The sequence below is a fragment of the Rhinoderma darwinii genome, assembly GCF_050947455.1.
Source record: "Rhinoderma darwinii isolate aRhiDar2 chromosome 5 unlocalized genomic scaffold, aRhiDar2.hap1 SUPER_5_unloc_35, whole genome shotgun sequence".
Classification (NCBI taxonomy): Eukaryota; Metazoa; Chordata; class Amphibia; order Anura; family Rhinodermatidae; genus Rhinoderma; species Rhinoderma darwinii.
Window position 1 is genome coordinate 335,779 of NW_027461793.1, and position 22,355 is coordinate 358,133.

General features: G+C 47.8%; 15 non-coding genes across 15 annotated transcripts; all 15 read right to left on the reverse strand.

Moving 5' to 3' along the window:
- Window positions 1-893: 893 nt before the first annotated feature.
- On the reverse strand, window positions 894-1,084 carry LOC142690880 (U2 spliceosomal RNA). Its single transcript, XR_012859558.1, has one exon. It is a non-coding gene; the product is annotated as a U2 spliceosomal RNA (small nuclear RNA).
- A 1,292-nt stretch (window positions 1,085-2,376) lies between these two features.
- On the reverse strand, window positions 2,377-2,567 carry LOC142690881 (U2 spliceosomal RNA). The gene has a single exon (XR_012859559.1). It is a non-coding gene; the product is annotated as a U2 spliceosomal RNA (small nuclear RNA).
- A 1,284-nt stretch (window positions 2,568-3,851) lies between these two features.
- Window positions 3,852-4,042, reverse strand: LOC142690882 (U2 spliceosomal RNA). Its single transcript, XR_012859560.1, has one exon. It is a non-coding gene; the product is annotated as a U2 spliceosomal RNA (small nuclear RNA).
- Window positions 4,043-5,350: 1,308 nt separating this feature from the next.
- Window positions 5,351-5,541, reverse strand: LOC142690883 (U2 spliceosomal RNA). The gene has a single exon (XR_012859561.1). It is a non-coding gene; the product is annotated as a U2 spliceosomal RNA (small nuclear RNA).
- A 1,218-nt stretch (window positions 5,542-6,759) lies between these two features.
- LOC142690884 (U2 spliceosomal RNA) lies at window positions 6,760-6,950 on the reverse strand. Its single transcript, XR_012859562.1, has one exon. It is a non-coding gene; the product is annotated as a U2 spliceosomal RNA (small nuclear RNA).
- Window positions 6,951-8,234: 1,284 nt separating this feature from the next.
- LOC142690885 (U2 spliceosomal RNA) lies at window positions 8,235-8,425 on the reverse strand. The gene has a single exon (XR_012859563.1). It is a non-coding gene; the product is annotated as a U2 spliceosomal RNA (small nuclear RNA).
- A 1,284-nt stretch (window positions 8,426-9,709) lies between these two features.
- LOC142690887 (U2 spliceosomal RNA) lies at window positions 9,710-9,900 on the reverse strand. The gene has a single exon (XR_012859564.1). It is a non-coding gene; the product is annotated as a U2 spliceosomal RNA (small nuclear RNA).
- A 1,366-nt stretch (window positions 9,901-11,266) lies between these two features.
- On the reverse strand, window positions 11,267-11,457 carry LOC142690888 (U2 spliceosomal RNA). The gene has a single exon (XR_012859565.1). It is a non-coding gene; the product is annotated as a U2 spliceosomal RNA (small nuclear RNA).
- A 1,284-nt stretch (window positions 11,458-12,741) lies between these two features.
- Window positions 12,742-12,932, reverse strand: LOC142691016 (U2 spliceosomal RNA). The gene has a single exon (XR_012859682.1). It is a non-coding gene; the product is annotated as a U2 spliceosomal RNA (small nuclear RNA).
- Window positions 12,933-14,224: 1,292 nt separating this feature from the next.
- Window positions 14,225-14,415, reverse strand: LOC142690889 (U2 spliceosomal RNA). The gene has a single exon (XR_012859566.1). It is a non-coding gene; the product is annotated as a U2 spliceosomal RNA (small nuclear RNA).
- Window positions 14,416-15,695: 1,280 nt separating this feature from the next.
- Window positions 15,696-15,886, reverse strand: LOC142690890 (U2 spliceosomal RNA). The gene has a single exon (XR_012859567.1). It is a non-coding gene; the product is annotated as a U2 spliceosomal RNA (small nuclear RNA).
- A 1,304-nt stretch (window positions 15,887-17,190) lies between these two features.
- Window positions 17,191-17,381, reverse strand: LOC142690892 (U2 spliceosomal RNA). The gene has a single exon (XR_012859569.1). It is a non-coding gene; the product is annotated as a U2 spliceosomal RNA (small nuclear RNA).
- A 1,280-nt stretch (window positions 17,382-18,661) lies between these two features.
- On the reverse strand, window positions 18,662-18,852 carry LOC142690893 (U2 spliceosomal RNA). The gene has a single exon (XR_012859570.1). It is a non-coding gene; the product is annotated as a U2 spliceosomal RNA (small nuclear RNA).
- Window positions 18,853-20,144: 1,292 nt separating this feature from the next.
- On the reverse strand, window positions 20,145-20,335 carry LOC142690894 (U2 spliceosomal RNA). Its single transcript, XR_012859571.1, has one exon. It is a non-coding gene; the product is annotated as a U2 spliceosomal RNA (small nuclear RNA).
- A 1,280-nt stretch (window positions 20,336-21,615) lies between these two features.
- Window positions 21,616-21,806, reverse strand: LOC142690895 (U2 spliceosomal RNA). The gene has a single exon (XR_012859572.1). It is a non-coding gene; the product is annotated as a U2 spliceosomal RNA (small nuclear RNA).
- Window positions 21,807-22,355: the final 549 nt, after the last annotated feature.

Consider the following 22,355-nt stretch of genomic DNA (forward strand, 5'->3'; position numbering starts at 1 on the left):
CTCTGAGGCCCCATTATGATGTCAGAAAGCTGGCTCTGGAATCCTGAGGGCTCCACTATGACACGTGCAAAGTTCCGTCTGAACTTTATATAAGACGGTGAGGCTCAGTCAGTCACTCAGTGTTGCCTGAGAGGGCAACACTGCAACAGCCGGCCGCCAGGCTGTCTTTTTTTTGCACAGCTAGTTGCCTCCAGGAGGCCACAAGAGGGAGACAAGGGACTGCAAAATGGAAAATAGGCATCCACCAACTTTACAGACAACTTCTCCTTGCTCCTACAACCTCCATCCTTGCACAGTTTGTTATTCTTCTAGGTAACATAGTAACAAATCCAAATTGCTGCTCTCTTTGTAGGCAAGCAAGGCTTTGTTGCAACTGCAATTCTTACTTCTTCTTGAAATGTAGGGACGACAGTACATTCCATCACATCCATCTAGTGTACACAGGTAGGTCCATTGTGGCGGGCAGGCGAGCGGGCGGGCTGCTTTATTGGCTGTTTGCTGTTCCCCTACTCCACTCCACTATTTGACTGTTGTGCTGCATCAATCAATCAATCAATCAATCAATCAATCAATCAATCAATCAATCAATCAATCAGTGGCTGGCTCAGGTGCAGCTCTTTAACTTACCTAAAAGGGAGGGCGGAGAGAAGACAAGGAAGGTGAATGAGGTGTTCCAATGTGAAATGCCGGAAACACAGAAACACAGACGACACACAACAAGAGGTGGCAATCTATTCATTAATTGCATTTAATCAATGAGCTCATTATCACTCATGCATTGTCCAACAGGTGTTGAAATAATGGGATTAAAAGGGGAGATCCCTTCAGAAAGACAGAAACAATAGCAAAGACAAAAAACACTTTTGGAATCTGCTTTTAGTCAACACATAAGGAAAGGGTGCACCGGTCCTGGAAATACTGCAATACCAGGTCAATGCGTGGAGTGGACAGAGCAAGCTCTATTTCCATCTCCCTGTTCTAAAAATCCATTTAATATATGGTCCCCAGATAGGGGACGTATCAGATATTAAACTGATAAGAACAGATACTACACTTGATCTTAGCCAAAAGGCCGAGAAGCGATAACCCGAACGGGCCGCGCGTTGCCCGAGCCTGCCCGATACTGCTGTTCAGCCCTTGCAGCGATTCAGCCTACTTCTAGGCAATTCCATGGGGCCCTGCAGGCTCACACACTCACAGCTACACGGGAGGTGAATAAAGGCCGGAGAGGAAGCCAGACAGGATTTGCTTCTTTTGCTTGCACCACAATGCAGTGCTGAAAGAGGAGGAATCTACATAAAAACGCCTTCCTGGCAACGCCCAAATGCCCTGCTGCCATGCAGATAAACACTGGCAGCGGCAGCAAGTGCATGCCCACAGCCACCCCTTGTTCCTTCACACCTTGTATCAGCTGTAATCCAGTCCAGTCCAGTGCTGCCTGCTGAGCAGCACTGACCAACACTGCCTGGGCCCAGGCTTTTATCTCTGAGGCCCCATTATGATGTCAGAAAGCTGGCTCTGGAATCCTGAGGGCTCCACTATGACACGTGCAAAGTTCCGTCTGAACTTTATATAAGACGGTGAGGCTCAGTCAGTCACTCAGTGTTGCCTGAGAGGGCAACACTGCAACAGCCGGCCGCCAGGCTGTCTTTTTTTTGCACAGCTAGTTGCCTCCAGGAGGCCACAAGAGGGAGACAAGGGACTGCAAAATGGAAAATAGGCATCCACCAACTTTACAGACAACTTCTCCTTGCTCCTACAACCTCCATCCTTGCACAGTTTGTTATTCTTCTAGGTAACATAGTAACAAATCCAAATTGCTGCTCTCTTTGTAGGCAAGCAAGGCTTTGTTGCAACTGCAATTCTTACTTCTTCTTGAAATGTAGGGACGACAGTACATTCCATCACATCCATCTAGTGTACACAGGTAGGTCCATTGTGGCGGGCAGGCGAGCGGGCGGGCTGCTTTATTGGCTGTTTGCTGTTCCCCTACTCCACTCCACTATTTGACTGTTGTGCTGCATCAATCAATCAATCAATCAATCAATCAATCAATCAATCAATCAATCAATCAATCAGTGGCTGGCTCAGGTGCAGCTCTTTAACTTACCTAAAAGGGAGGGCGGAGAGAAGACAAGGAAGGTGAATGAGGTGTTCCAATGTGAAATGCCGGAAACACAGAAACACAGACGACACACAACAAGAGGTGGCAATCTATTCATTAATTGCATTTAATCAATGAGCTCATTATCACTCATGCATTGTCCAACAGGTGTTGAAATAATGGGATTAAAAGGGGAGATCCCTTCAGAAAGACAGAAACAATAGCAAAGACAAAAAACACTTTTGGAATCTGCTTTTAGTCAACACATAAGGAAAGGGTGCACCGGTCCTGGAAATACTGCAATACCAGGTCAATGCGTGGAGTGGACAGAGCAAGCTCTATTTCCATCTCCCTGTTCTAAAAATCCATTTAATATATGGTCCCCAGATAGGGGACGTATCAGATATTAAACTGATAAGAACAGATACTACACTTGATCTTAGCCAAAAGGCCGAGAAGCGATAACCCGAACGGGCCGCGCGTTGCCCGAGCCTGCCCGATACTGCTGTTCAGCCCTTGCAGCGATTCAGCCTACTTCTAGGCAATTCCATGGGGCCCTGCAGGCTCACACACTCACAGCTACACGGGAGGTGAATAAAGGCCGGAGAGGAAGCCAGACAGGATTTGCTTCTTTTGCTTGCACCACAATGCAGTGCTGAAAGAGGAGGAATCTACATAAAAACGCCTTCCTGGCAACGCCCAAATGCCCTGCTGCCATGCAGATAAACACTGGCAGCGGCAGCAAGTGCATGCCCACAGCCACCCCTTGTTCCTTCACACCTTGTATCAGCTGTAATCCAGTCCAGTCCAGTGCTGCCTGCTGAGCAGCACTGACCAACACTGCCTGGGCCCAGGCTTTTATCTCTGAGGCCCCATTATGATGTCAGAAAGCTGGCTCTGGAATCCTGAGGGCTCCACTATGACACGTGCAAAGTTCCGTCTGAACTTTATATAAGACGGTGAGGCTCAGTCAGTCACTCAGTGTTGCCTGAGAGGGCAACACTGCAACAGCCGGCCGCCAGGCTGTCTTTTTTTTGCACAGCTAGTTGCCTCCAGGAGGCCACAAGAGGGAGACAAGGGACTGCAAAATGGAAAATAGGCATCCACCAACTTTACAGACAACTTCTCCTTGCTCCTACAACCTCCATCCTTGCACAGTTTGTTATTCTTCTAGGTAACATAGTAACAAATCCAAATTGCTGCTCTCTTTGTAGGCAAGCAAGGCTTTGTTGCAACTGCAATTCTTACTTCTTCTTGAAATGTAGGGACGACAGTACATTCCATCACATCCATCTAGTGTACACAGGTAGGTCCATTGTGGCGGGCAGGCGAGCGGGCGGGCTGCTTTATTGGCTGTTTGCTGTTCCCCTACTCCACTCCACTATTTGACTGTTGTGCTGCATCAATCAATCAATCAATCAATCAATCAATCAATCAATCAATCAATCAGTGGCTGGCTCAGGTGCAGCTCTTTAACTTACCTAAAAGGGAGGGCGGAGAGAAGACAAGGAAGGTGAATGAGGTGTTCCAATGTGAAATGCCGGAAACACAGAAACACAGACGACACACAACAAGAGGTGGCAATCTATTCATTAATTGCATTTAATCAATGAGCTCATTATCACTCATGCATTGTCCAACAGGTGTTGAAATAATGGGATTAAAAGGGGAGATCCCTTCAGAAAGACAGAAACAATAGCAAAGACAAAAAACACTTTTGGAATCTGCTTTTAGTCAACACATAAGGAAAGGGTGCACCGGTCCTGGAAATACTGCAATACCAGGTCAATGCGTGGAGTGGACAGAGCAAGCTCTATTTCCATCTCCCTGTTCTAAAAATCCATTTAATATATGGTCCCCAGATAGGGGACGTATCAGATATTAAACTGATAAGAACAGATACTACACTTGATCTTAGCCAAAAGGCCGAGAAGCGATAACCCGAACGGGCCGCGCGTTGCCCGAGCCTGCCCGATACTGCTGTTCAGCCCTTGCAGCGATTCAGCCTACTTCTAGGCAATTCCATGGGGCCCTGCAGGCTCACACACTCACAGCTACACGGGAGGTGAATAAAGGCCGGAGAGGAAGCCAGACAGGATTTGCTTCTTTTGCTTGCACCACAATGCAGTGCTGAAAGAGGAGGAATCTACATAAAAACGCCTTCCTGGCAACGCCCAAATGCCCTGCTGCCATGCAGATAAACACTGGCAGCGGCAGCAAGTGCATGCCCACAGCCACCCCTTGTTCCTTCACACCTTGTATCAGCTGTAATCCAGTCCAGTCCAGTGCTGCCTGCTGAGCAGCACTGACCAACACTGCCTGGGCCCAGGCTTTTATCTCTGAGGCCCCATTATGATGTCAGAAAGCTGGCTCTGGAATCCTGAGGGCTCCACTATGACACGTGCAAAGTTCCGTCTGAACTTTATATAAGACGGTGAGGCTCAGTCAGTCACTCAGTGTTGCCTGAGAGGGCAACACTGCAACAGCCGGCCGCCAGGCTGTCTTTTTTTTGCACAGCTAGTTGCCTCCAGGAGGCCACAAGAGGGAGACAAGGGACTGCAAAATGGAAAATAGGCATCCACCAACTTTACAGACAACTTCTCCTTGCTCCTACAACCTCCATCCTTGCACAGTTTGTTATTCTTCTAGGTAACATAGTAACAAATCCAAATTGCTGCTCTCTTTGTAGGCAAGCAAGGCTTTGTTGCAACTGCAATTCTTACTTCTTCTTGAAATGTAGGGACGACAGTACATTCCATCACATCCATCTAGTGTACACAGGTAGGTCCATTGTGGCGGGCAGGCGAGCGGGCGGGCTGCTTTATTGGCTGTTTGCTGTTCCCCTACTCCACTCCACTATTTGACTGTTGTGCTGCATCAATCAATCAATCAATCAATCAATCAATCAATCAATCAATCAATCAATCAATCAATCAATCAATCAATCAGTGGCTGGCTCAGGTGCAGCTCTTTAACTTACCTAAAAGGGAGGGCGGAGAGAAGACAAGGAAGGTGAATGAGGTGTTCCAATGTGAAATGCCGGAAACACAGAAACACAGACGACACACAACAAGAGGTGGCAATCTATTCATTAATTGCATTTAATCAATGAGCTCATTATCACTCATGCATTGTCCAACAGGTGTTGAAATAATGGGATTAAAAGGGGAGATCCCTTCAGAAAGACAGAAACAATAGCAAAGACAAAAAACACTTTTGGAATCTGCTTTTAGTCAACACATAAGGAAAGGGTGCACCGGTCCTGGAAATACTGCAATACCAGGTCAATGCGTGGAGTGGACAGAGCAAGCTCTATTTCCATCTCCCTGTTCTAAAAATCCATTTAATATATGGTCCCCAGATAGGGGACGTATCAGATATTAAACTGATAAGAACAGATACTACACTTGATCTTAGCCAAAAGGCCGAGAAGCGATAACCCGAACGGGCCGCGCGTTGCCCGAGCCTGCCCGATACTGCTGTTCAGCCCTTGCAGCGATTCAGCCTACTTCTAGGCAATTCCATGGGGCCCTGCAGGCTCACACACTCACAGCTACACGGGAGGTGAATAAAGGCCGGAGAGGAAGCCAGACAGGATTTGCTTCTTTTGCTTGCACCACAATGCAGTGCTGAAAGAGGAGGAATCTACATAAAAACGCCTTCCTGGCAACGCCCAAATGCCCTGCTGCCATGCAGATAAACACTGGCAGCGGCAGCAAGTGCATGCCCACAGCCACCCCTTGTTCCTTCACACCTTGTATCAGCTGTAATCCAGTCCAGTCCAGTGCTGCCTGCTGAGCAGCACTGACCAACACTGCCTGGGCCCAGGCTTTTATCTCTGAGGCCCCATTATGATGTCAGAAAGCTGGCTCTGGAATCCTGAGGGCTCCTCAGTGTTGCCTGAGAGGGCAACACTGCAACAGCCGGCCGCCAGGCTGTCTTTTTTTTGCACAGCTAGTTGCCTCCAGGAGGCCACAAGAGGGAGACAAGGGACTGCAAAATGGAAAATAGGCATCCACCAACTTTACAGACAACTTCTCCTTGCTCCTACAACCTCCATCCTTGCACAGTTTGTTATTCTTCTAGGTAACATAGTAACAAATCCAAATTGCTGCTCTCTTTGTAGGCAAGCAAGGCTTTGTTGCAACTGCAATTCTTACTTCTTCTTGAAATGTAGGGACGACAGTACATTCCATCACATCCATCTAGTGTACACAGGTAGGTCCATTGTGGCGGGCAGGCGAGCGGGCGGGCTGCTTTATTGGCTGTTTGCTGTTCCCCTACTCCACTCCACTATTTGACTGTTGTGCTGCATCAATCAATCAATCAATCAATCAATCAATCAATCAATCAATCAGTGGCTGGCTCAGGTGCAGCTCTTTAACTTACCTAAAAGGGAGGGCGGAGAGAAGACAAGGAAGGTGAATGAGGTGTTCCAATGTGAAATGCCGGAAACACAGAAACACAGACGACACACAACAAGAGGTGGCAATCTATTCATTAATTGCATTTAATCAATGAGCTCATTATCACTCATGCATTGTCCAACAGGTGTTGAAATAATGGGATTAAAAGGGGAGATCCCTTCAGAAAGACAGAAACAATAGCAAAGACAAAAAACACTTTTGGAATCTGCTTTTAGTCAACACATAAGGAAAGGGTGCACCGGTCCTGGAAATACTGCAATACCAGGTCAATGCGTGGAGTGGACAGAGCAAGCTCTATTTCCATCTCCCTGTTCTAAAAATCCATTTAATATATGGTCCCCAGATAGGGGACGTATCAGATATTAAACTGATAAGAACAGATACTACACTTGATCTTAGCCAAAAGGCCGAGAAGCGATAACCCGAACGGGCCGCGCGTTGCCCGAGCCTGCCCGATACTGCTGTTCAGCCCTTGCAGCGATTCAGCCTACTTCTAGGCAATTCCATGGGGCCCTGCAGGCTCACACACTCACAGCTACACGGGAGGTGAATAAAGGCCGGAGAGGAAGCCAGACAGGATTTGCTTCTTTTGCTTGCACCACAATGCAGTGCTGAAAGAGGAGGAATCTACATAAAAACGCCTTCCTGGCAACGCCCAAATGCCCTGCTGCCATGCAGATAAACACTGGCAGCGGCAGCAAGTGCATGCCCACAGCCACCCCTTGTTCCTTCACACCTTGTATCAGCTGTAATCCAGTCCAGTCCAGTGCTGCCTGCTGAGCAGCACTGACCAACACTGCCTGGGCCCAGGCTTTTATCTCTGAGGCCCCATTATGATGTCAGAAAGCTGGCTCTGGAATCCTGAGGGCTCCACTATGACACGTGCAAAGTTCCGTCTGAACTTTATATAAGACGGTGAGGCTCAGTCAGTCACTCAGTGTTGCCTGAGAGGGCAACACTGCAACAGCCGGCCGCCAGGCTGTCTTTTTTTTGCACAGCTAGTTGCCTCCAGGAGGCCACAAGAGGGAGACAAGGGACTGCAAAATGGAAAATAGGCATCCACCAACTTTACAGACAACTTCTCCTTGCTCCTACAACCTCCATCCTTGCACAGTTTGTTATTCTTCTAGGTAACATAGTAACAAATCCAAATTGCTGCTCTCTTTGTAGGCAAGCAAGGCTTTGTTGCAACTGCAATTCTTACTTCTTCTTGAAATGTAGGGACGACAGTACATTCCATCACATCCATCTAGTGTACACAGGTAGGTCCATTGTGGCGGGCAGGTGAGCGGGCGGGCTGCTTTATTGGCTGTTTGCTGTTCCCCTACTCCACTCCACTATTTGACTGTTGTGCTGCATCAATCAATCAATCAATCAATCAATTAATCAATCAATCAATCAATCAGTGGCTGGCTCAGGTGCAGCTCTTTAACTTACCTAAAAGGGAGGGCGGAGAGAAGACAAGGAAGGTGAATGAGGTGTTCCAATGTGAAATGCCGGAAACACAGAAACACAGACGACACACAACAAGAGGTGGCAATCTATTCATTAATTGCATTTAATCAATGAGCTCATTATCACTCATGCATTGTCCAACAGGTGTTGAAATAATGGGATTAAAAGGGGAGATCCCTTCAGAAAGACAGAAACAATAGCAAAGACAAAAAACACTTTTGGAATCTGCTTTTAGTCAACACATAAGGAAAGGGTGCACCGGTCCTGGAAATACTGCAATACCAGGTCAATGCGTGGAGTGGACAGAGCAAGCTCTATTTCCATCTCCCTGTTCTAAAAATCCATTTAATATATGGTCCCCAGATAGGGGACGTATCAGATATTAAACTGATAAGAACAGATACTACACTTGATCTTAGCCAAAAGGCCGAGAAGCGATAACCCGAACGGGCCGCGCGTTGCCCGAGCCTGCCCGATACTGCTGTTCAGCCCTTGCAGCGATTCAGCCTACTTCTAGGCAATTCCATGGGGCCCTGCAGGCTCACACACTCACAGCTACACGGGAGGTGAATAAAGGCCGGAGAGGAAGCCAGACAGGATTTGCTTCTTTTGCTTGCACCACAATGCAGTGCTGAAAGAGGAGGAATCTACATAAAAACGCCTTCCTGGCAACGCCCAAATGCCCTGCTGCCATGCAGATAAACACTGGCAGCGGCAGCAAGTGCATGCCCACAGCCACCCCTTGTTCCTTCACACCTTGTATCAGCTGTAATCCAGTCCAGTCCAGTGCTGCCTGCTGAGCAGCACTGACCAACACTGCCTGGGCCCAGGCTTTTATCTCTGAGGCCCCATTATGATGTCAGAAAGCTGGCTCTGGAATCCTGAGGGCTCCACTATGACACGTGCAAAGTTCCGTCTGAACTTTATATAAGACGGTGAGGCTCAGTCAGTCACTCAGTGTTGCCTGAGAGGGCAACACTGCAACAGCCGGCCGCCAGGCTGTCTTTTTTTTGCACAGCTAGTTGCCTCCAGGAAGCCACAAGAGGGAGACAAGGGACTGCAAAATGGAAAATAGGCATCCACCAACTTTACAGACAACTTCTCCTTGCTCCTACAACCTCCATCCTTGCACAGTTTGTTATTCTTCTAGGTAACATAGTAACAAATCCAAATTGCTGCTCTCTTTGTAGGCAAGCAAGGCTTTGTTGCAACTGCAATTCTTACTTCTTCTTGAAATGTAGGGACGACAGTACATTCCATCACATCCATCTAGTGTACACAGGTAGGTCCATTGTGGCGGGCAGGTGAGCGGGCGGGCTGCTTTATTGGCTGTTTGCTGTTCCCCTACTCCACTCCACTATTTGACTGTTGTGCTGCATCAATCAATCAATCAATCAATCAATTAATCAATCAATCAATCAATCAGTGGCTGGCTCAGGTGCAGCTCTTTAACTTACCTAAAAGGGAGGGCGGAGAGAAGACAAGGAAGGTGAATGAGGTGTTCCAATGTGAAATGCCGGAAACACAGAAACACAGACGACACACAACAAGAGGTGGCAATCTATTCATTAATTGCATTTAATCAATGAGCTCATTATCACTCATGCATTGTCCAACAGGTGTTGAAATAATGGGATTAAAAGGGGAGATCCCTTCAGAAAGACAGAAACAATAGCAAAGACAAAAAACACTTTTGGAATCTGCTTTTAGTCAACACATAAGGAAAGGGTGCACCGGTCCTGGAAATACTGCAATACCAGGTCAATGCGTGGAGTGGACAGAGCAAGCTCTATTTCCATCTCCCTGTTCTAAAAATCCATTTAATATATGGTCCCCAGATAGGGGACGTATCAGATATTAAACTGATAAGAACAGATACTACACTTGATCTTAGCCAAAAGGCCGAGAAGCGATAACCCGAACGGGCCGCGCGTTGCCCGAGCCTGCCCGATACTGCTGTTCAGCCCTTGCAGCGATTCAGCCTACTTCTAGGCAATTCCATGGGGCCCTGCAGGCTCACACACTCACAGCTACACGGGAGGTGAATAAAGGCCGGAGAGGAAGCCAGACAGGATTTGCTTCTTTTGCTTGCACCACAATGCAGTGCTGAAAGAGGAGGAATCTACATAAAAACGCCTTCCTGGCAACGCCCAAATGCCCTGCTGCCATGCAGATAAACACTGGCAGCGGCAGCAAGTGCATGCCCACAGCCACCCCTTGTTCCTTCACACCTTGTATCAGCTGTAATCCAGTCCAGTCCAGTGCTGCCTGCTGAGCAGCACTGACCAACACTGCCTGGGCCCAGGCTTTTATCTCTGAGGCCCCATTATGATGTCAGAAAGCTGGCTCTGGAATCGCCTGCTGAGCAGCACTGACCAACACTGCCTGGGCCCAGGCTTTTATCTCTGAGGCCCCATTATGATGTCAGAAAGCTGGCTCTGGAATCCTGAGGGCTCCACTATGACACGTGCAAAGTTCCGTCTGAACTTTATATAAGACGGTGAGGCTCAGTCAGTCACTCAGTGTTGCCTGAGAGGGCAACACTGCAACAGCCGGCCGCCAGGCTGTCTTTTTTTTGCACAGCTAGTTGCCTCCAGGAGGCCACAAGAGGGAGACAAGGGACTGCAAAATGGAAAATAGGCATCCACCAACTTTACAGACAACTTCTCCTTGCTCCTACAACCTCCATCCTTGCACAGTTTGTTATTCTTCTAGGTAACATAGTAACAAATCCAAATTGCTGCTCTCTTTGTAGGCAAGCAAGGCTTTGTTGCAACTGCAATTCTTACTTCTTCTTGAAATGTAGGGACGACAGTACATTCCATCACATCCATCTAGTGTACACAGGTAGGTCCATTGTGGCGGGCAGGCGAGCGGGCGGGCTGCTTTATTGGCTGTTTGCTGTTCCCCTACTCCACTCCACTATTTGACTGTTGTGCTGCATCAATCAATCAATCAATCAATCAATCAATCAATCAATCAGTGGCTGGCTCAGGTGCAGCTCTTTAACTTACCTAAAAGGGAGGGCGGAGAGAAGACAAGGAAGGTGAATGAGGTGTTCCAATGTGAAATGCCGGAAACACAGAAACACAGACGACACACAACAAGAGGTGGCAATCTATTCATTAATTGCATTTAATCAATGAGCTCATTATCACTCATGCATTGTCCAACAGGTGTTGAAATAATGGGATTAAAAGGGGAGATCCCTTCAGAAAGACAGAAACAATAGCAAAGACAAAAAACACTTTTGGAATCTGCTTTTAGTCAACACATAAGGAAAGGGTGCACCGGTCCTGGAAATACTGCAATACCAGGTCAATGCGTGGAGTGGACAGAGCAAGCTCTATTTCCATCTCCCTGTTCTAAAAATCCATTTAATATATGGTCCCCAGATAGGGGACGTATCAGATATTAAACTGATAAGAACAGATACTACACTTGATCTTAGCCAAAAGGCCGAGAAGCGATAACCCGAACGGGCCGCGCGTTGCCCGAGCCTGCCCGATACTGCTGTTCAGCCCTTGCAGCGATTCAGCCTACTTCTAGGCAATTCCATGGGGCCCTGCAGGCTCACACACTCACAGCTACACGGGAGGTGAATAAAGGCCGGAGAGGAAGCCAGACAGGATTTGCTTCTTTTGCTTGCACCACAATGCAGTGCTGAAAGAGGAGGAATCTACATAAAAACGCCTTCCTGGCAACGCCCAAATGCCCTGCTGCCATGCAGATAAACACTGGCAGCGGCAGCAAGTGCATGCCCACAGCCACCCCTTGTTCCTTCACACCTTGTATCAGCTGTAATCCAGTCCAGTCCAGTGCTGCCTGCTGAGCAGCACTGACCAACACTGCCTGGGCCCAGGCTTTTATCTCTGAGGCCCCATTATGATGTCAGAAAGCTGGCTCTGGAATCCTGAGGGCTCCACTATGACACGTGCAAAGTTCCGTCTGAACTTTATATAAGACGGTGAGGCTCAGTCAGTCACTCAGTGTTGCCTGAGAGGGCAACACTGCAACAGCCGGCCGCCAGGCTGTCTTTTTTTTGCACAGCTAGTTGCCTCCAGGAGGCCACAAGAGGGAGACAAGGGACTGCAAAATGGAAAATAGGCATCCACCAACTTTACAGACAACTTCTCCTTGCTCCTACAACCTCCATCCTTGCACAGTTTGTTATTCTTCTAGGTAACATAGTAACAAATCCAAATTGCTGCTCTCTTTGTAGGCAAGCAAGGCTTTGTTGCAACTGCAATTCTTACTTCTTCTTGAAATGTAGGGACGACAGTACATTCCATCACATCCATCTAGTGTACACAGGTAGGTCCATTGTGGCGGGCAGGCGAGCGGGCGGGCTGCTTTATTGGCTGTTTGCTGTTCCCCTACTCCACTCCACTATTTGACTGTTGTGCTGCATCAATCAATCAATCAATCAATCAATCAATCAATCAATCAATCAATCAGTGGCTGGCTCAGGTGCAGCTCTTTAACTTACCTAAAAGGGAGGGCGGAGAGAAGACAAGGAAGGTGAATGAGGTGTTCCAATGTGAAATGCCGGAAACACAGAAACACAGACGACACACAACAAGAGGTGGCAATCTATTCATTAATTGCATTTAATCAATGAGCTCATTATCACTCATGCATTGTCCAACAGGTGTTGAAATAATGGGATTAAAAGGGGAGATCCCTTCAGAAAGACAGAAACAATAGCAAAGACAAAAAACACTTTTGGAATCTGCTTTTAGTCAACACATAAGGAAAGGGTGCAGCGGTCCTGGAAATACTGCAATACCAGGTCAATGCGTGGAGTGGACAGAGCAAGCTCTATTTCCATCTCCCTGTTCTAAAAATCCATTTAATATATGGTCCCCAGATAGGGGACGTATCAGATATTAAACTGATAAGAACAGATACTACACTTGATCTTAGCCAAAAGGCCGAGAAGCGATAACCCGAACGGGCCGCGCGTTGCCCGAGCCTGCCCGATACTGCTGTTCAGCCCTTGCAGCGATTCAGCCTACTTCTAGGCAATTCCATGGGGCCCTGCAGGCTCACACACTCACAGCTACACGGGAGGTGAATAAAGGCCGGAGAGGAAGCCAGACAGGATTTGCTTCTTTTGCTTGCACCACAATGCAGTGCTGAAAGAGGAGGAATCTACATAAAAACGCCTTCCTGGCAACGCCCAAATGCCCTGCTGCCATGCAGATAAACACTGGCAGCGGCAGCAAGTGCATGCCCACAGCCACCCCTTGTTCCTTCACACCTTGTATCAGCTGTAATCCAGTCCAGTCCAGTGCTGCCTGCTGAGCAGCACTGACCAACACTGCCTGGGCCCAGGCTTTTATCTCTGAGGCCCCATTATGATGTCAGAAAGCTGGCTCTGGAATCCTGAGGGCTCCACTATGACACGTGCAAAGTTCCGTCTGAACTTTATATAAGACGGTGAGGCTCAGTCAGTCACTCAGTGTTGCCTGAGAGGGCAATACTGCAACAGCCGGCCGCCAGGCTGTCTTTTTTTTGCACAGCTAGTTGCCTCCAGGAGGCCACAAGAGGGAGACAAGGGACTGCAAAATGGAAAATAGGCATCCACCAACTTTACAGACAACTTCTCCTTGCTCCTACAACCTCCATCCTTGCACAGTTTGTTATTCTTCTAGGTAACATAGTAACAAATCCAAATTGCTGCTCTCTTTGTAGGCAAGCAAGGCTTTGTTGCAACTGCAATTCTTACTTCTTCTTGAAATGTAGGGACGACAGTACATTCCATCACATCCATCTAGTGTACACAGGTAGGTCCATTGTGGCGGGCAGGCGAGCGGGCGGGCTGCTTTATTGGCTGTTTGCTGTTCCCCTACTCCACTCCACTATTTGACTGTTGTGCTGCATCAATCAATCAATCAATCAATCAATCAATCAATCAATCAATCAATCAATCAATCAGTGGCTGGCTCAGGTGCAGCTCTTTAACTTACCTAAAAGGGAGGGCGGAGAGAAGACAAGGAAGGTGAATGAGGTGTTCCAATGTGAAATGCCGGAAACACAGAAACACAGACGACACACAACAAGAGGTGGCAATCTATTCATTAATTGCATTTAATCAATGAGCTCATTATCACTCATGCATTGTCCAACAGGTGTTGAAATAATGGGATTAAAAGGGGAGATCCCTTCAGAAAGACAGAAACAATAGCAAAGACAAAAAACACTTTTGGAATCTGCTTTTAGTCAACACATAAGGAAAGGGTGCACCGGTCCTGGAAATACTGCAATACCAGGTCAATGCGTGGAGTGGACAGAGCAAGCTCTATTTCCATCTCCCTGTTCTAAAAATCCATTTAATATATGGTCCCCAGATAGGGGACGTATCAGATATTAAACTGATAAGAACAGATACTACACTTGATCTTAGCCAAAAGGCCGAGAAGCGATAACCCGAACGGGCCGCGCGTTGCCCGAGCCTGCCCGATACTGCTGTTCAGCCCTTGCAGCGATTCAGCCTACTTCTAGGCAATTCCATGGGGCCCTGCAGGCTCACACACTCACAGCTACACGGGAGGTGAATAAAGGCCGGAGAGGAAGCCAGACAGGATTTGCTTCTTTTGCTTGCACCACAATGCAGTGCTGAAAGAGGAGGAATCTACATAAAAACGCCTTCCTGGCAACGCCCAAATGCCCTGCTGCCATGCAGATAAACACTGGCAGCGGCAGCAAGTGCATGCCCACAGCCACCCCTTGTTCCTTCACACCTTGTATCAGCTGTAATCCAGTCCAGTCCAGTGCTGCCTGCTGAGCAGCACTGACCAACACTGCCTGGGCCCAGGCTTTTATCTCTGAGGCCCCATTATGATGTCAGAAAGCTGGCTCTGGAATCCTGAGGGCTCCACTATGACACGTGCAAAGTTCCGTCTGAACTTTATATAAGACGGTGAGGCTCAGTCAGTCACTCAGTGTTGCCTGAGAGGGCAACACTGCAACAGCCGGCCGCCAGGCTGTCTTTTTTTTGCACAGCTAGTTGCCTCCAGGAGGCCACAAGAGGGAGACAAGGGACTGCAAAATGGAAAATAGGCATCCACCAACTTTACAGACAACTTCTCCTTGCTCCTACAACCTCCATCCTTGCACAGTTTGTTATTCTTCTAGGTAACATAGTAACAAATCCAAATTGCTGCTCTCTTTGTAGGCAAGCAAGGCTTTGTTGCAACTGCAATTCTTACTTCTTCTTGAAATGTAGGGACGACAGTACATTCCATCACATCCATCTAGTGTACACAGGTAGGTCCATTGTGGCGGGCAGGCGAGCGGGCGGGCTGCTTTATTGGCTGTTTGCTGTTCCCCTACTCCACTCCACTATTTGACTGTTGTGCTGCATCAATCAATCAATCAATCAATCAATCAATCAATCAATCAATCAGTGGCTGGCTCAGGTGCAGCTCTTTAACTTACCTAAAAGGGAGGGCGGAGAGAAGACAAGGAAGGTGAATGAGGTGTTCCAATGTGAAATGCCGGAAACACAGAAACACAGACGACACACAACAAGAGGTGGCAATCTATTCATTAATTGCATTTAATCAATGAGCTCATTATCACTCATGCATTGTCCAACAGGTGTTGAAATAATGGGATTAAAAGGGGAGATCCCTTCAGAAAGACAGAAACAATAGCAAAGACAAAAAACACTTTTGGAATCTGCTTTTAGTCAACACATAAGGAAAGGGTGCACCGGTCCTGGAAATACTGCAATACCAGGTCAATGCGTGGAGTGGACAGAGCAAGCTCTATTTCCATCTCCCTGTTCTAAAAATCCATTTAATATATGGTCCCCAGATAGGGGACGTATCAGATATTAAACTGATAAGAACAGATACTACACTTGATCTTAGCCAAAAGGCCGAGAAGCGATAACCCGAACGGGCCGCGCGTTGCCCGAGCCTGCCCGATACTGCTGTTCAGCCCTTGCAGCGATTCAGCCTACTTCTAGGCAATTCCATGGGGCCCTGCAGGCTCACACACTCACAGCTACACGGGAGGTGAATAAAGGCCGGAGAGGAAGCCAGACAGGATTTGCTTCTTTTGCTTGCACCACAATGCAGTGTTGAAAGAGGAGGAATCTACATAAAAACGCCTTCCTGGCAACGCCCAAATGCCCTGCTGCCATGCAGATAAACACTGGCAGCGGCAGCAAGTGCATGCCCACAGCCACCCCTTGTTCCTTCACACCTTGTATCAGCTGTAATCCAGTCCAGTCCAGTGCTGCCTGCTGAGCAGCACTGACCAACACTGCCTGGGCCCAGGCTTTTATCTCTGAGGCCCCATTATGATGTCAGAAAGCTGGCTCTGGAATCCTGAGGGCTCCACTATGACACGTGCAAAGTTCCGTCTGAACTTTATATAAGACGGTGAGGCTCAGTCAGTCACTCAGTGTTGCCTGAGAGGGCAACACTGCAACAGCCGGCCGCCAGGCTGTCTTTTTTTTGCACAGCTAGTTGCCTCCAGGAGGCCACAAGAGGGAGACAAGGGACTGCAAAATGGAAAATAGGCATCCACCAACTTTACAGACAACTTCTCCTTGCTCCTACAACCTCCATCCTTGCACAGTTTGTTATTCTTCTAGGTAACATAGTAACAAATCCAAATTGCTGCTCTCTTTGTAGGCAAGCAAGGCTTTGTTGCAACTGCAATTCTTACTTCTTCTTGAAATGTAGGGACGACAGTACATTCCATCACATCCATCTAGTGTACACAGGTAGGTCCATTGTGGCGGGCAGGCGAGCGGGCGGGCTGCTTTATTGGCTGTTTGCTGTTCCCCTACTCCACTCCACTATTTGACTGTTGTGCTGCATCAATCAATCAATCAATCAATCAATCAATCAATCAATCAATCAATCAATCAATCAATCAATCAATCAGTGGCTGGCTCAGGTGCAGCTCTTTAACTTACCTAAAAGGGAGGGCGGAGAGAAGACAAGGAAGGTGAATGAGGTGTTCCAATGTGAAATGCCGGAAACACAGAAACACAGACGACACACAACAAGAGGTGGCAATCTATTCATTAATTGCATTTAATCAATGAGCTCATTATCACTCATGCATTGTCCAACAGGTGTTGAAATAATGGGATTAAAAGGGGAGATCCCTTCAGAAAGACAGAAACAATAGCAAAGACAAAAAACACTTTTGGAATCTGCTTTTAGTCAACACATAAGGAAAGGGTGCACCGGTCCTGGAAATACTGCAATACCAGGTCAATGCGTGGAGTGGACAGAGCAAGCTCTATTTCCATCTCCCTGTTCTAAAAATCCATTTAATATATGGTCCCCAGATAGGGGACGTATCAGATATTAAACTGATAAGAACAGATACTACACTTGATCTTAGCCAAAAGGCCGAGAAGCGATAACCCGAACGGGCCGCGCGTTGCCCGAGCCTGCCCGATACTGCTGTTCAGCCCTTGCAGCGATTCAGCCTACTTCTAGGCAATTCCATGGGGCCCTGCAGGCTCACACACTCACAGCTACACGGGAGGTGAATAAAGGCCGGAGAGGAAGCCAGACAGGATTTGCTTCTTTTGCTTGCACCACAATGCAGTGCTGAAAGAGGAGGAATCTACATAAAAACGCCTTCCTGGCAACGCCCAAATGCCCTGCTGCCATGCAGATAAACACTGGCAGCGGCAGCAAGTGCATGCCCACAGCCACCCCTTGTTCCTTCACACCTTGTATCAGCTGTAATCCAGTCCAGTCCAGTGCTGCCTGCTGAGCAGCACTGACCAACACTGCCTGGGCCCAGGCTTTTATCTCTGAGGCCCCATTATTATGTCAGAAAGCTGGCTCTGGAATCCTGAGGGCTCCACTATGACACGTGCAAAGTTCCGTCTGAACTTTATATAAGACGGTGAGGCTCAGTCAGTCACTCAGTGTTGCCTGAGAGGGCAACACTGCAACAGCCGGCCGCCAGGCTGTCTTTTTTTTGCACAGCTAGTTGCCTCCAGGAGGCCACAAGAGGGAGACAAGGGACTGCAAAATGGAAAAAAGGCATCCTCCAACTTTACAGACAACTTCTCCTTGGTCCTACAACCTCCATCCTTGCACAGTTTGTTATTCTTCTAGGTAACATAGTAACAAATCCAAATTGCTGCTCTCTTTGTAGGCAAGCAAGGCTTTGTTGCAACTGCAATTCTTACTTCTTCTTGAAATGTAGGGACGACAGTACATTCCATCACATCCATCTAGTGTACACAGGTAGGTCCATTGTGGCGGGCAGGCGAGCGGGCGGGCTGCTTTATTGGCTGTTTGCTGTTCCCCTACTCCACTCCACTATTTGACTGTTGTGCTGCATCAATCAATCAATCAATCAATCAATCAATCAATCAATCAATCAGTGGCTGGCTCAGGTGCAGCTCTTTAACTTACCTAAAAGGGAGGGCGGAGAGAAGACAAGGAAGGTGAATGAGGTGTTCCAATGTGAAATGCCGGAAACACAGAAACACAGACGACACACAACAAGAGGTGGCAATCTATTCATTAATTGCATTTAATCAATGAGCTCATTATCACTCATGCATTGTCCAACAGGTGTTGAAATAATGGGATTAAAAGGGGAGATCCCTTCAGAAAGACAGAAACAATAGCAAAGACAAAAAACACTTTTGGAATCTGCTTTTAGTCAACACATAAGGAAAGGGTGCACCGGTCCTGGAAATACTGCAATACCAGGTCAATGCGTGGAGTGGACAGAGCAAGCTCTATTTCCATCTCCCTGTTCTAAAAATCCATTTAATATATGGTCCCCAGATAGGGGACGTATCAGATATTAAACTGATAAGAACAGATACTACACTTGATCTTAGCCAAAAGGCCGAGAAGCGATAACCCGAACGGGCCGCGCGTTGCCCGAGCCTGCCCGATACTGCTGTTCAGCCCTTGCAGCGATTCAGCCTACTTCTAGGCAATTCCATGGGGCCCTGCAGGCTCACACACTCACAGCTACACGGGAGGTGAATAAAGGCCGGAGAGGAAGCCAGACAGGATTTGCTTCTTTTGCTTGCACCACAATGCAGTGCTGAAAGAGGAGGAATCTACATAAAAACGCCTTCCTGGCAACGCCCAAATGCCCTGCTGCCATGCAGATAAACACTGGCAGCGGCAGCAAGTGCATGCCCACAGCCACCCCTTGTTCCTTCACACCTTGTATCAGCTGTAATCCAGTCCAGTCCAGTGCTGCCTGCTGAGCAGCACTGACCAACACTGCCTGGGCCCAGGCTTTTATCTCTGAGGCCCCATTATGATGTCAGAAAGCTGGCTCTGGAATCCTGAGGGCTCCACTATGACACGTGCAAAGTTCCGTCTGAACTTTATATAAGACGGTGAGGCTCAGTCAGTCACTCAGTGTTGCCTGAGAGGGCAACACTGCAACAGCCGGCCGCCAGGCTGTCTTTTTTTTGCACAGCTAGTTGCCTCCAGGAGGCCACAAGAGGGAGACAAGGGACTGCAAAATGGAAAATAGGCATCCACCAACTTTACAGACAACTTCTCCTTGCTCCTACAACCTCCATCCTTGCACAGTTTGTTATTCTTCTAGGTAACATAGTAACAAATCCAAATTGCTGCTCTCTTTGTAGGCAAGCAAGGCTTTGTTGCAACTGCAATTCTTACTTCTTCTTATTCTTACTTCTTCTTGAAATGTAGGGACGACAGTACATTCCATCACATCCATCTAGTGTACACAGGTAGGTCCATTGTGGCGGGCAGGCGAGCGGGCGGGCTGCTTTATTGGCTGTTTGCTGTTCCCCTACTCCACTCCACTATTTGACTGTTGTGCTGCATCAATCAATCAATCAATCAATCAATCAATCAATCAATCAATCAATCAATCAATCAATCAGTGGCTGGCTCAGGTGCAGCTCTTTAACTTACCTAAAAGGGAGGGCGGAGAGAAGACAAGGAAGGTGAATGAGGTGTTCACAGAAACACAGACGACACACAACAAGAGGTGGCAATCTATTCATTAATTGCATTTAATCAATGAGCTCATTATCACTCATGCATTGTCCAACAGGTGTTGAAATAATGGGATTAAAAGGGGAGATCCCTTCAGAAAGACAGAAACAATAGCAAAGACAAAAAACACTTTTGGAATCTGCTTTTAGTCAACACATAAGGAAAGGGTGCACCGGTCCTGGAAATACTGCAATACCAGGTCAATGCGTGGAGTGGACAGAGCAAGCTCTATTTCCATCTCCCTGTTCTAAAAATCCATTTAATATATGGTCCCCAGATAGGGGACGTATCAGATATTAAACTGATAAGAACAGATACTACACTTGATCTTAGCCAAAAGGCCGAGAAGCGATAACCCGAACGGGCCGCGCGTTGCCCGAGCCTGCCCGATACTGCTGTTCAGCCCTTGCAGCGATTCAGCCTACTTCTAGGCAATTCCATGGGGCCCTGCAGGCTCACACACTCACAGCTACACGGGAGGTGAATAAAGGCCGGAGAGGAAGCCAGACAGGATTTGCTTCTTTTGCTTGCACCACAATGCAGTGCTGAAAGAGGAGGAATCTACATAAAAACGCCTTCCTGGCAACGCCCAAATGCCCTGCTGCCATGCAGATAAACACTGGCAGCGGCAGCAAGTGCATGCCCACAGCCACCCCTTGTTCCTTCACACCTTGTATCAGCTGTAATCCAGTCCAGTCCAGTGCTGCCTGCTGAGCAGCACTGACCAACACTGCCTGGGCCCAGGCTTTTATCTCTGAGGCCCCATTATGATGTCAGAAAGCTGGCTCTGGAATCCTGAGGGCTCCACTATGACACGTGCAAAGTTCCGTCTGAACTTTATATAAGACGGTGAGGCTCAGTCAGTCACTCAGTGTTGCCTGAGAGGGCAACACTGCAACAGCCGGCCGCCAGGCTGTCTTTTTTTTGCACAGCTAGTTGCCTCCAGGAGGCCACAAGAGGGAGACAAGGGACTGCAAAATGGAAAATAGGCATCCACCAACTTTACAGACAACTTCTCCTTGCTCCTACAACCTCCATCCTTGCACAGTTTGTTATTCTTCTAGGTAACATAGTAACAAATCCAAATTGCTGCTCTCTTTGTAGGCAAGCAAGGCTTTGTTGCAACTGCAATTCTTACTTCTTCTTGAAATGTAGGGACGACAGTACATTCCATCACATCCATCTAGTGTACACAGGTAGGTCCATTGTGGCGGGCAGGCGAGCGGGCGGGCTGCTTTATTGGCTGTTTGCTGTTCCCCTACTCCACTCCACTATTTGACTGTTGTGCTGCATCAATCAATCAATCAATCAATCAATCAATCAATCAATCAATCAGTGGCTGGCTCAGGTGCAGCTCTTTAACTTACCTAAAAGGGAGGGCGGAGAGAAGACAAGGAAGGTGAATGAGGTGTTCCAATGTGAAATGCCGGAAACACAGAAACACAGACGACACACAACAAGAGGTGGCAATCTATTCATTAATTGCATTTAATCAATGAGCTCATTATCACTCATGCATTGTCCAACAGGTGTTGAAATAATGGGATTAAAAGGGGAGATCCCTTCAGAAAGACAGAAACAATAGCAAAGACAAAAAACACTTTTGGAATCTGCTTTTAGTCAACACATAAGGAAAGGGTGCACCGGTCCTGGAAATACTGCAATACCAGGTCAATGCGTGGAGTGGACAGAGCAAGCTCTATTTCCATCTCCCTGTTCTAAAAATCCATTTAATATATGGTCCCCAGATAGGGGACGTATCAGATATTAAACTGATAAGAACAGATACTACACTTGATCTTAGCCAAAAGGCCGAGAAGCGATAACCCGAACGGGCCGCGCGTTGCCCGAGCCTGCCCGATACTGCTGTTCAGCCCTTGCAGCGATTCAGCCTACTTCTAGGCAATTCCATGGGGCCCTGCAGGCTCACACACTCACAGCTACACGGGAGGTGAATAAAGGCCGGAGAGGAAGCCAGACAGGATTTGCTTCTTTTGCTTGCACCACAATGCAGTGCTGAAAGAGGAGGAATCTACATAAAAACGCCTTCCTGGCAACGCCCAAATGCCCTGCTGCCATGCAGATAAACACTGGCAGCGGCAGCAAGTGCATGCCCACAGCCACCCCTTGTTCCTTCACACCTTGTATCAGCTGTAATCCAGTCCAGTCCAGTGCTGCCTGCTGAGCAGCACTGACCAACACTGCCTGGGCCCAGGCTTTTATCTCTGAGGGCCCATTATGATGTCAGAAAGCTGGCTCTGGAATCCTGAGGGCTCCACTATGACACGTGCAAAGTTCCGTCTGAACTTTATATAAGACGGTGAGGCTCAGTCAGTCACTCAGTGTTGCCTGAGAGGGCAACACTGCAACAGC